This window comes from Octopus sinensis, linkage group LG1 (assembly GCF_006345805.1).
Source record: "Octopus sinensis linkage group LG1, ASM634580v1, whole genome shotgun sequence".
NCBI classification, from domain to species: domain Eukaryota; kingdom Metazoa; phylum Mollusca; class Cephalopoda; order Octopoda; family Octopodidae; genus Octopus; species Octopus sinensis.
Window position 1 is genome coordinate 205,652,331 of NC_042997.1, and position 13,433 is coordinate 205,665,763.

At 40.1% G+C, this 13,433-nt stretch overlaps 1 protein-coding gene across 7 annotated transcripts in view; it reads right to left on the reverse strand.

Annotated features, from left to right (window-relative positions):
- The window catches only part of LOC115209556 (protein mono-ADP-ribosyltransferase PARP15), a 199,333-nt gene that overhangs the window by 12,538 nt on the left and 173,362 nt on the right, over positions 1-13,433 (reverse strand). The gene's annotated exons all lie outside the window — the stretch shown is intronic.

A 13,433-nucleotide genomic window follows, 5' to 3' on the forward strand; every position in this document is an offset into this window, starting at 1 on the left:
GAGCACATCTAAACCTCTCTTTTTCAGCACATACCATAATTACCTTATAAGTTCATTTCATTATTCTATCTAATTCATTATCTCTGTAAACACAGTTTCATCTTCCATGCTGTACGTTTAAAAATATTCAAGATCCAGGAAAGACTCATATTTTTTGTAAATGTTCTTTCAAGTTTCATTTTGTAGAAAAAAAATAAAACACTTTGGAAATTTCCAACACTTTCAGTTGCATAAAAAATAAAAACTTTTTGCCATACAGTATATATAATACCTCTTTTTACCATGGGAAATTTCTCTGAAATTTTATCGCCAAGAAACATATCCAACCAGTTTGGGATTTTTGTCAAAACTCATCCCCACCCCTACAAATAGCTTTCTCCGAAAAAATTCCAATATAATCGACTTCTAGGCCATATGAATAGCATATGTAAAAAAATTTACTAAAAAATGTGTGGAAAAGAGTTTGTGTGAGATTTGGCTGTTATTTCTAGTATATGAATAGACTGCTTGAAGAATTACTTCTATGGCTAGGAAGACCCCTATAGAGAGATGGAGCAGATGGATCAGAGTGACCAGAGCCATACAGACCCCCGCAAATGATTATCAGGTAAAGAAAATTATTGCACATGCACTAGGAGCTAGTATAAGAGTTACCCTCAAAGTCTACACATTTAAGTTTAACAACAAAATATATGCCCAGGACGAGGGGGCAGCCATTGGCGTTAGTATCGCCGGTGATGTGGCCAACCTTTTCATGGTATGGTGGGACAGAAGGCTTAAGGAACATCTGACACAAAACTCCATACTCGTGAACATGTACTCTTGCTATGTTGATGATATCAACATAGTGGTAAGGGCACCCCCACAAGAGAGTACTCTTGAAATAGAAATAGAAACTAATACTATTGGGAGTATCTAGCAAATAACCAACTCCATCCACCAGAGTATTAAGGTCACTACCCTACTAAAATCTCTAACCATAGACTACCAGTACTAGATACAGAACTCTGCCTGGAAACTGAAAATAATAAAACCCAAGTCCTTCATTCACACTATGCCAAACCTATATCCTCCAAATACTTGATCCACCAGAACTCAGCTATCGCGGACAATGCCAAATTTAATATTTTGATGGCAGACCACATCAGAATAATGCAAAATGTGTCCCACATGTGCAACCCGACAGAATTAAAGACACACATACAACATTTCATTCACCGCATGCAGTTCTCAGGTTACAGCCATAAAGAAAGGATCAGAGTATACAAAGGAGCCATGAGGAAATTTGAAACTATCATATGTGATGATAGGAATGGGATTTGCCCACTCTATAGGAGCAAGTCATGGAACACCATTGAAAGGACTAAGAAGAAAATAGGGAAGGCCAGCTCTTGGTATGATAGCCACAAATACCAGAGTGTCATGTTCGTCAACACCACCACTAGAGGTGAACTGGTGTACTGCTCTAGAAGGGCTCTAGACAAACTTAAGCTAAGGATTAAGTTTGTTGAAAGGCCAGGCAACCCTATCAAATCCCTAATCAGTAGAACCTACCCTTTTAGTAGAACCCCTCTGTACTGATAGGAACTGTACTGTTTGTAGATTTAGCCCACAAACAAATTGTAAAGCCAGAAATGTAGTCTATAGTATAAGATGTACAGAGGGACGATGCAGTAACAAGACAACGACATACGTAGGGGAAACGGCATGAAGCATAGGAGAGCGAATAAATAAACATTGGAGAGAACTTAAGGAAGAAAAGAGCTGCCAGCATGCTGAGCAGGAACATGGGGGCTCACTCAACAACATAGAAGTTCTAGCACACACCCCCAACACAATACAACATATGACAGAATAAGATCCGCATAAACAGTTATAAATATGAACTAAATATAATACAATACACAGATAAACAAATGAAATTAACTATATACATTAACAAAATAATTTGAATTAAATTATACACAAAAAAAGGATGGAAAAAAAGTAGGTATAAACACATGAACACAAAAAAATAAAAACAAATTAAATGAACGTGTATAAACAGGGGATACGGATAATACAGGCACTTTCTCCCCCACCCCCACATACACTTACTGAACATAGACACACATAGGGGTATACGCATGCGCAAATAAAGACACATACAATAGGAATACAAAATACAAAATGGCTGACCGTTAGTAAGGAGAGACACACAAATAAGAAAGAAGAAAGCAAAGGACCACTGATGAGGTCACAGAAGTGTGACAAAAGAACTCTGGCTGAAATACAATTAATATAAAATAAAGCTGAAGTAAATTAACACCAAATATATAGTGCGTGTGTTTTTATTGGCTAAACTGGCAAAATAAGCATCCCCAAATACAACAATATCTGTTTCAACACATTTCACATCAAGAATCTAGCAAAACAAATATATAAAAGTACTTAAAAAGTTATTTGGAAATCATGAAGAGAAATGAACAAAATTGAGTCGTCCACATTTTAAAATCGAAAATTAAAAAAAAAATTTCCGAAATACTTTTCCCCATGTCACCCAACCATCACCACTTCCAAAGTTTCACTTTTAGCATCACAGTCAACGCATGCGAAATGGTGAAAAGGGTTTCAAAACTTTGTGTTTATGCCGTAGACTGCAAGGAGATGGCGAGAGTAATTTTCGTTTTTCAATTGGGAATTTTTTTCAGAATCATAATCTCTGTATTTTGCCTCATATTTTGCAAAAAAAAAAAACAAATTTTGAAAAAAGTCAAAGATGAAGAAATTGAGGGATGGTGGTGGTGGGGTTATTGATATTTTGAAATGCCTATTTTCGCTGATCTTTTTTCAGATTTCTAATCTCTGTACCCAAAACAGGGGCTTCTGTAGAAAAAGAAAATAAAGGGAAGTTTTTTGTGGGGTACAAAAGGAAGTCTTGCCAAGATCCCTTCACTCAATCCAATTCTCTCTCATTCTCCCTCTCTTTCACATTCCTTTATTATCGTCACTTATTCATTCCTCTATCTAAATTTGTCACAGATTGCCTGACCAAAAACTGTTGGTTAGAGCTCTAGTTAAGAATTTCAAATGCCCAATACTATCTCATTATTACCATAATATTCTCTGACACCGGCAGCCTGAGTTTTTGCTGTTTCGTGCTGCACCCGCCCTCCCACCACCTCCACCAACTGTACCGGAAGTCCCTATCCTCTGACCTCTATCGAATGTCTCTCCCATGAACACTTCTAAGGCTTAATGTTTCCCCCATCCCTACTTAGTGTTCATCTCCGATGTAAGGTAGTGATCATGTAGCACATAAAAATGATGGTGTGGTGTATGCAGGTTGAAGGTTATTGCACATACATGAGTTCTGCCAAATGCAAGCTTTCTTTCCAGGTACATGACGCTGCTGTCCCCCATCCCTGTGTCTCTCAGGCCACCCCTCCCATACCCACAGGGTTGGCACATTCAATGTTGGCACACTGAAAGGAAGGTTTGGTGAGATTGTTGAGATGCTCAAGCAGAGACATGTAGATTTGTGCTGCATCCAAGAAGTAAGGTAGAGAGGAGGTTCTGCTACATTTCTCACAGGCAAAGCACACAGGTACAAGATTTTTCTGGGCTGGAAACACTGACAGGTTCGGGGGTATGGGTATAGTTCTTGCAGAGAAATGGGTTGATAAGGTAATCAAGGTAGTCAGAGTCTGTGATAGAATACTGAAGATTAGATTAGTGCTGCAACATGGATTAGCAACCATTATCTCAGCTTATGCTCCTCAGTCAGGGCTACCTGATGAACAGAAAGACACCCTCTTGCAGACTACCTCGTTGACGAATGACCGGGACCTTCCCTTTATGGCTGGTGATTTCAATGGACATGCTGGACAACATGCAGGGGGTTTCCATGGCGTACATGGAGGCTATGGTTTTGGTTTCCACAACGAGGAGGGAACCAGGCTGCTGGAGTTCTGAGATGCAAATGGTTTTATGGTTTGCAATACTAACTTCAGGAAACCTGCCAGCCACCTAGTCACCTACCGATCTGGCAGACACACTAGTCAAACTGACTACATCCCAGCCAGGAAACGAGAAAGATGGCAACTTATAAATGCCAAAACCTTCCTAGGTGAAGAATGTATCCCACAACATAGACTGGTAGTTAATGACTTCAGGATCAGGGCTAAATGGATGCCCAGAAGATGATCAGCATGGAGGAGAAGGGTCTGGAAGGTTAAGGATTCTGTAAATGGACAGAGATTTAGAGACGTATTACACAAAGCTTTTGACGAAATAGAGGGGCATATAGCATCATTTACTATCGTCACTTATTCATTTATTCAATGTTGTCACATCGTCACTTAGTTCCCTAATTTTGTCACAGATTGGCTGACCAAAAATTCTAAGATTTTTCAGTTCTATTTCACTATTATCAGCATTTACTGTTTCATTAAATTATATTACCCAAAATCCCAAAAGAATATCTTTCTCCCTAATGTCTTGTCCTTGACCAGCCTAACTCTGGTCTCTCTCTCTTCCCTGTTTTAATAATCATTTGCTTCTCCAACACTTACCTCCTTTTCCACCTGAGTTACAGATTTTGATGTATGGGGTACCAAAAGATTCAATACTAATTTGGCTACAAACTAAACTTAATTTCCATTCACATATTTGCATTTAAAAAATTTAACATAATCCTTTCCTTAAATCAACTATCGTAAAAATTTTATACGATGACCTCACATTTCCTGTATGTGTGTGTACCTTAAAAGACATCAATCATCATGACACCTTCACTCACTCACTCTGTCTCTCTGTCTTTTTTCTTTCTCTCTCTCTAACACACACATGCATGCACACACACACACACACACACACACACATGTCCATTTCATATACACGTACATACATCTTTCACTTTCTCATCTCGCATCGTTGAATGTCCACTTCCATGCTGGCATGTGTTGGACGGCTTGACTGAGGGCTTGCGAGCCAGGAGGCTACACCAAGCCTCAATCTGATCTGGCAAAGTTTCTACAGCTGGATGTCTTTCCTAATGCTAAACACTGTTAGAATGTAGTGGGTGCTTTTTATGTGCCACCAGCACGAGGGCCAGTCAGGCCCAAAAGAAGCTCCACTGGACAGAGAATGAAATTAGTATTCTACTCAACATCTGGCTTGACCATTCATAAAAAAGACCAACACACAAGTTATGTTGCTTCTAAAATTGTCTCACTTTTTGACAATCAAACAGTAAAACAAGTGGAATCTAAATTAAAGCATATTTCAAAATCCTACCACCTCGTTAAGGAGCATCTTATAATACTCCACTTAATATTCACCAATTCTACTAAATGTAAACAACCTACTGCTATTGACTTGTTAACTGTTCAACCTACTAATGCCCACATACCAAAATCCAAAATCTGTTCACTCCATGACTACCATGACAAACAATTCCTAATAACCATCACTAGCAACATCACTACCATCACGAATACCACTGCCATCACCATCATCATCACCACAAGCAACATCACTGCCATCACCATCGTTACCACCACCATTATTATCGATGCCAACGTCGTCGCCGTCACCATCGTCATCATCAGCTCCTACTACTGTCTCCACCACCACAACCTTTACCATTACCGTTACAACCCAGCAATAGGATGACTAACATCTCAGCCCAACCAAGCTCACCAGAAACAACCCTTACCACACCATTCCCAGAACCATTCACCTCTAATTCTTCCGTAAACAAACAATTACCACATATCCCACCCTCACAAATAAAACAGAACCCAAATATCTGCCATTATTTCTTCCATGAGACGATGTGTTTGTGACAAAACTGTCTGTTCACTCACCTCCCAGGAACTAGATGCATCCACTATGGAACATCCATGAACAGACAACCACATCACACTCCTCTTACACAAACAAAATGGAATCTCAATAGCTGCCGCTATTCTCTTCACAAGAGAATATGTTTGCAACAAAGCTGTTCTTTTACCCACCTACCAGGAACTAGACGCTCCATTAGTAAATAGAGTGGCACTAAGAAAAGTGGTAATACTGTGAGTGCCCCCCCACCAGCAGGTGAAACCACACTAAACCTTCCCCTTATCCCAACTCCACAAAGTCCAATCACCACAATAACCGTATCATCTACTACGGCAAAAATGGTTCCTTTCCCCCATATAAACTGGGGAACTAAGAAAACTAAGCTGATAAAACAAATGAAATAATAAAATTATTTGTGACCACATCCAGCAGTGCAACAACTGCAGTGACTCAAGAAAACCAAGCTTCTTTTTTAGCCATGTTGAATCTGTTGAAAGAAATTCAGAGAAGTGTTCAAGCTCTACTACCAACCCAAAGTGAAAAACACCCTTGCTACGGCCACTGAATAGCAACAACAACAGCAAACATGATGAGCAGATCCCGAAGAAACATAACAAAGCTGCTGTCTTAATGCCCAAGGTATGAACCCAGCCATCAAGGCTCAAAAATGGAAAATACTCTACATTGAGGGATGGATTGTAGCACACTCACATCCAAACCCTTTCTTTGTCCTAACGGAGACCCACCTAAATGACCGTCATTTAGAGGCTGAATTGAAAATCAAAGATTTCACTGCCATTTGCACTGACAGGACAAGTCGAAGAACGGGTGGGATTGCTGTTTTCCTCTATTATTCTTTCAGCACAAATGCCAAGGATATTTTCTCTAACGGCTACTGTAAATCAGTCTCTGTACACAAATAGGGTAAAGACCTGTCTGTGGTTGGGCTCTACAGGCCCCCACAAACACCCTAACACTATTTCCAAAAGTGTCTCGAGAAGATCAAATCTTTCCTCCTGCAATGTAACCCAGGAAATATTCTGATGATGGGCGACTTCAACCTATCATCTGTATACTAGTCCACTAATATCGTTAGATCAAGAACCTTCACCTCAAGCTCAGACAAAGCAGCAGTGAAATTACTTCACAAATTTATGGATAATTTTTTTCCTGTCACAATTTGTCCATGAACCAACCAGAAATAACCAAAGTGTCTTCGAATTAATGCTAAGCAACCATGCTAACACTATTCATAACATCATAGTGGAAAGAACCCTCCTCTCTGATCATGACATAGTACTCTGTAACCTCAATCTTCATAAATCTTGGCATAAGTCACTAACTCCAGTGCACCCATTTGATAATATGAATATACAGAAATCAAACTGGAGTGTGATCACAAGGCTTATCGCAAGTGGATTGGTCCTTCAACCTTGCTTCCTTCAATACCACAACAAACACAAACGCATGGCCACTATTTGAGGACATAGTCACCCACATATGCTCAAAACACACACCCACAACTCATAAATAACAGCAGATGCAGAATTCCAAAACAGAGAAAAGCACTCACCAGGAGAATAAAAAGAATAAACCAAAAAATCAATACTCTAAAATCCCACCATTAGCAGCAGCCCCAATCGAGAATGTTAACAACCTTGGAATCAAGGAAGCAACAACTGCAGGACTGTATGAGATCCTCATAAATGACCAAAGGTCTGCAGAGGAAACCTCAGCTATTAAAAACATCAAGAATAATCCTAAGGTTTTTTTTATTCCTTTGCAAAAACACATAGGACCACTGTTTCCTCTATTGGCCCACTGATTGACGGAAATGGCATCCTTCACAGTGATGCCAAAGACATGGCTGAGATTCTGCAAAGTCATTACTGCTCTGTTTTCAGTGACCCTGATTCGGTTGACTCAAGAAGCTTTGCTTCTTTGAATCCTCAACATGTCCTTTCCGACATAACTTTTGATGCTACTGACATCCTAGCAACAATAAAAGACATCAAACCTGATTCAGCAGTGGGTCCGGACAGGTTCCCTGCTAGAGTGCTGAAGGAATGCAGATAGCAGCTTACAGCTCCTCTTGCAAATCTCTGGAAGAAATTACTTGATGCCGGTTTTATCCCTCAAAACCTTCTCTCCCAGTCAGTCATTCCTATCTTTAAAAAGGGGAATAAATGACTCCCTGTAAACTACCATCTAATCTCACTCACCCCACATATTATCAAAATATTTGAGAGAGTGCTGAGATCAAGAATAACAACCTTCCTAGAACAAAATCATCTCCTAAACTGCAACCATTATGGCTTTTGTGGTGAGAGGGACTATCTAACACAGCTCCTCCACCACTTTGATGACATCTTAAATGCACTAAGTGAGGGCTCCAATGCTGATGTCACATACCTTGATTTCAGTAAGGCCTTTGATAGAGTCAACCACAATATACTGTTAAAAAAACTATCCAACGCTGGAGTTGTTGGAAAGTTACTTCAATGGATCGGGTATTTCCTAACAAACAGGATCCAGCATGTTGTTGTTGATAGCATCCACTCAAGACCAGCAAAAGTCACCAGTGGAGTTCAGCAGGGTACTGTGCTGGATCCACTTCTTTTTATTGTCTATATCAATGACATTGCAGATTCCATTGAACATAGCACCATAAAAATATTTGCAGATGACTCTAAGCTCCAGAAAGTCATTAAGGGAGCATATGATCGAACAATGCTTCAATCGGACCTATGCGCAGTAACTCAGTGGGCACAAAAAACAATATGCAGTTAAATGAAGAAAAATTTGAGCTAATCCACTTTGGAAAAGAGGGTACACTCAAACAACCATATACACTACCGTCGGGAGACCTACTTGAACCGTCAGATAATATCAGAGACTTAGGTGTAGCTGTTGACAGCAACCTTAGCTGGGGAGTGCACATCAACAAAAAAGTCGATGTTGCCCACAGAATGTGCCCATGGATCCTCAGAACTTTTCAATCTAAGGATCATGAAACCACCATCCTTCTCTTCTCCACATTTTCTAGGCCCCACCTCGAATACTGCTGCCCACTGTGGTCTCCCTACAAAAAACAAGACATAATGAGGATCAAAGAAGCACAAAGATCAATCACAAAAAAATAAATGGTATGATGGAATTGATTATTGGGCTCAACTTATACAGCTGAAACTCTATTCTCTGCAATGCCACCATGAGCGATACATTATTTGCACCATGTGGAAAATATTCCACCAATATCCAAGCCGCCTTGACTGGCTTCCGTGCCGGTGGCACGTAAAACGCACCAATCCGACCATGGCCATTTCCAGCCTCGCCTGGCACCTGTGCAGGTGGCATGTAAAAAGCACCCACTACACTCACGGAGTGGTTGGCGTTAGGAAGGGCATCCAGCTGTAGAAACATTGCCAGATAAGACTGGAGCCTGGTGCAGCCTTCTGGCTTCCCAGATCCCCGGTTGAACCGTCCAACCCATGCTAGCATGGAAAGCGGACGTTAAACGATGATGATGATCCAAATGATATCAGTATTATGTTTATAATTCACCCAAGACTAGGCCCCCCTACAAAGGTTGAGATCACATCACATAAGAACATTGCGACACAATTTCTTCACTGCAAATGGTCCTGCTCTTTTCAATGTTATCCCAAAAGAAATTAAAATAGGAAAAGAGCCCAAAACTTTCAAACGGTACCTGGACAAATTCCTCCAGGAAATACAACTGGGTATGTCTCAACCAGCAACAACTCTCTGCTTGAGCGGTCCATGGTGTCTTGAAATAATTAACTAAAAGACTTTTCCAAGTGGTGTTATTGAGTTAGTCATGGCTTGGGCTGATAATGGCTGAAACCAATCCAAGTTATCCAAGCTGACCAAAGCCTTGTAAGTGGATTTCATACATGGAAACTGAAAGAAGCCTGTTGTATGTGTTTGTACCCCAACCATTGCTTGACAATTGATGTTGCTGTGTTTAAGTTCCCATAGCTTAGTGGTTCAGCAAAAGATACTGATAGAATAAGGCTTACAAAGAATAAATCCTGTGGTCGATTTGTTCAACCAAAAGCGGTGCTCCAGCATGGACAGAGTCACATGACTGAAAAAAGTAAAACAATAAAAAAAATTATGCCATTTTAATACTGAGCAAGGCTGGGTATCTCTGCTAGTTGTATTATAAAATAAACTCCTACAATGGACAGGGTTTTGAATATTCTGTAGTTTGGTGACGAATTGTTACTTAAAGAATAAGAAAATATTATTCATGGAATTGTAATTGCTTTCCAGACTCCATGTTATGTCCAAACATCAGCTTAAATCTTCATTATTTTCAAAACTGATTAAAACCAAAAGAAGAACATTTCTGGCTTTGAGTAAATTCCAGTGAATTACTGGTATGTCAACAGTGCTTTACTTCAATGCTATATATACTGTCCTACAGAGTATATCTGCAGATGTGTACCCAACACTGTGGGTATAGATAAAAGGAGAAAGAAGAAAAGGAACTGGTCCAGCCAAACAATCTTTTTCTGTCCCCAACACATATTGTATACAGAATGTGTATATATGACGCTCAGTTTATATACAAGCTGCTTACTATACATACAGAATATACAGGGGTTGGACAAAATAATAGAAACACCTTAGCATCATAGCATCATAATTTTGAAATATCTATAAAACTGTCAAGAGCTTGTTTATTTTTATGTTTTTTTTATTTATAATTAGTGTTGCTTATCATCAGAAAAAGTTAATTAAAATTCGTTAAAATGACAGATCTATCGGACTTTCAAAGAGGTAAAAATTGCTGGTACTCGTATGACAGGCATTAGCATAATGAAAACAGCCGAAATGTTTGGTGCATCAAGAAGTATTGTCTTGAAAGTAATGACAGTGTTTGAGAAAGAGGGAAAAAGCTCCTTGTCGAAACAAAACTCCAGAAGGAAACCAAAACTTTCAGATAGGGACCATTGGACTCTCACACGAATTGTTAGAAAGGATCACAAAAGTACAGCTCCCAGAATTACTGCAGAGCTTACCTCGAGAACCCAGTTTCCTCAAAAACTTTTTTCCATGAGCTGTACAAAGCTGGATTTTACAGAAGGGCTGCAATCAGAAAACTACTACTTTAAAAAACAAAAGTTGCAAAGCATTTAGAGTAGAGTAAAAACCTACAGAATTGGTCCCTAGAGCAGTGGAAGAATGTAATTTTCTTGGACGAGTCATCCTTTGCCTACTTCCAAACACCAGCTGAGTATACGTGTGGAGACAGCCAAAAGAAGCATTTGACTGACTGCCTTCTTCTAGCTGTTAAACATGGAGGAGGATCTGTGATGTTCGGAGGTGGGGAGGCTATATCTTGGAAATCCGCCAGCCCAATGGTTTCCCTTCATGGCAGAATTAATAGTCAAGACTATTTAAGTATTTTATCCAATCAAATTCATCCTATGGCTGCGGAACAGATTCCGGAGGGAAACACAATCTTTCAGGATGATAATGCACCAATTCACACAGCTAAAGTTGATACTGAATGGCACAAGGAACATTCTAATGAAGATGAACATCTTATCTGGCCACCACAGTCCCCCGGATCTCAATATTATTGAACATTTATGGTGCATTTTAGAAAAACAATTAAGGAGTCAATATCTTCCACCATCATCACTCCAAGAATTGGAGACTGTTTTAGCTGAAGAATGGACAAACATTCCTTTGGAAACAATTCAAACTTTGTACAAGTCCATACCTCATAGAATTTAAGTCGAAATTACTACCAATAGCAGTACTACATCATATTAAAATAAATTTATTTGAAATTTTATGGTGTTTCCATCATTTTGTCCTACTCCTGTAGTATACACAAACAACGCATTTACATTAGTCTATATATACACATGGTATATACAGACAGGATGTTAACATTAGTCCGTACACATACATATATATATATATATATATATATATATATATTTGCCAAAGAGACAGCCACAGTGCACCAGAGAAAAGGACCTCTCTTCCAAAAAGATGGCTCCCTCACAGGAAATCCCACGAGGATAAGTGAAATACTGAACGAACAGTTCCAAAGTGTGTTCACTACACCTCTAGGACACAGGCAAGTAAACAACCCAGAAGAATTCTTTGCCACTTTACCAGCGGCCAAAGAGGCAAAAATTGAGTACATCAACATCGAAGATGATGATATCACACTTGCCATTGATGAGATTGACACAAACTCAGCTGCTGGACCTGATGGATTTCCAGCGATCCTTCTCAAATTGTGCAAACGAGCCCTTACAAAAACCGCTACAGCTTCTTTTTCAGAGCTTTTTTGCAAGTAGTAAGCTCCCAGTCAAATTGAAAGAGGGGGTAATATGCCCTATCCATAAGGGAGGAAGCAGAGCAGATGCTAAAAATTATAGGCCTATCTTTCTGACCTCACACATCAGCAAAGTCATGGAACGAATAGTCCGCAAGAAACTAATCATGTTCCTTGAAGAAAATGACTTGCTGACTCGCACCCAGCATGGATTTCTACCAGGTAGAAGCTGCCTAACACAGCTCCTGCAACACTATAACTGGGTGTTAAAACAGCTACTAAATGGCTCAAATGTGGATGTGATATATCTCGACTTTGCAAAAGCCTTTGATAAAGTCAACCACGGTATGATTTGTCACAAACTGCATGGTCTTGGCATAGGCGGAAAACTTGGAGAGTGGCTGCACAACTTCCTAAAAGATAGAAGGCAGGCAGTTGTGACCAATTGAACCACCTCCAAGGAAACACAAATAACAAGCGGTGTTCCACAGGGCACTGTCTTGGGGGCCACTGCTGTTCATATTGGCCCTTTCAGACATGCTCTCAGTTGCTAAGATGGCCACCCTTGCTAGCTATGCAGATGACACAAAAGTCTCTCACACAATACAAAACCCTGGAAATGTTGCACATCTGCAACAGGAGTTGGATACAATATACAGGTGGGCTGAGGACAACAACATGCAGTTTAATGCAGGTAAGTTCCAGGCCCTGCGCTACCGGCACACAAAGGTAAATGACATGCAGACTGGATACACTGGCCCGGGAAGAATTGCAATCCCTGAGTCAAAATCAGTGCGTGACCTGGGCATTGACATGAGCAATGATGCATCTTTCCAAGTGCATATTACTAATCTGGTGATAAAATGCAGACTGCTAGTTGGATGGATTCTCCGAACTTTCAGAACAAGAGAGGAGACACTGATGGTCCCGTGGAAAACTTTCGCCCTCAGCCGCTTGGACTACTGCTCCCAACTATGGTCACCACACAATATAAAACTAACAGCAGAACTCGAAGCAATTCAAAGAAGCTACACAAAGAAGATCGTCTCAATGCAACATATCAGCTACTGGGAAAGACTGAAAGTATTAAACCTCTTCTCCCTAGAGCGAAGGTGGGAGAGATATGCGGTGATATACATCTGGAAAATCCTGGAGGGTCTTGTCCCAAACTTTGGCATTCAAAGTTACCCCAACCGCAGAACGGGGCGCCACTGCATGGTACCAAAGATTCCAACATCACCATCAAAATACAGGACCAGATACTGTAACAGCTTGGGTT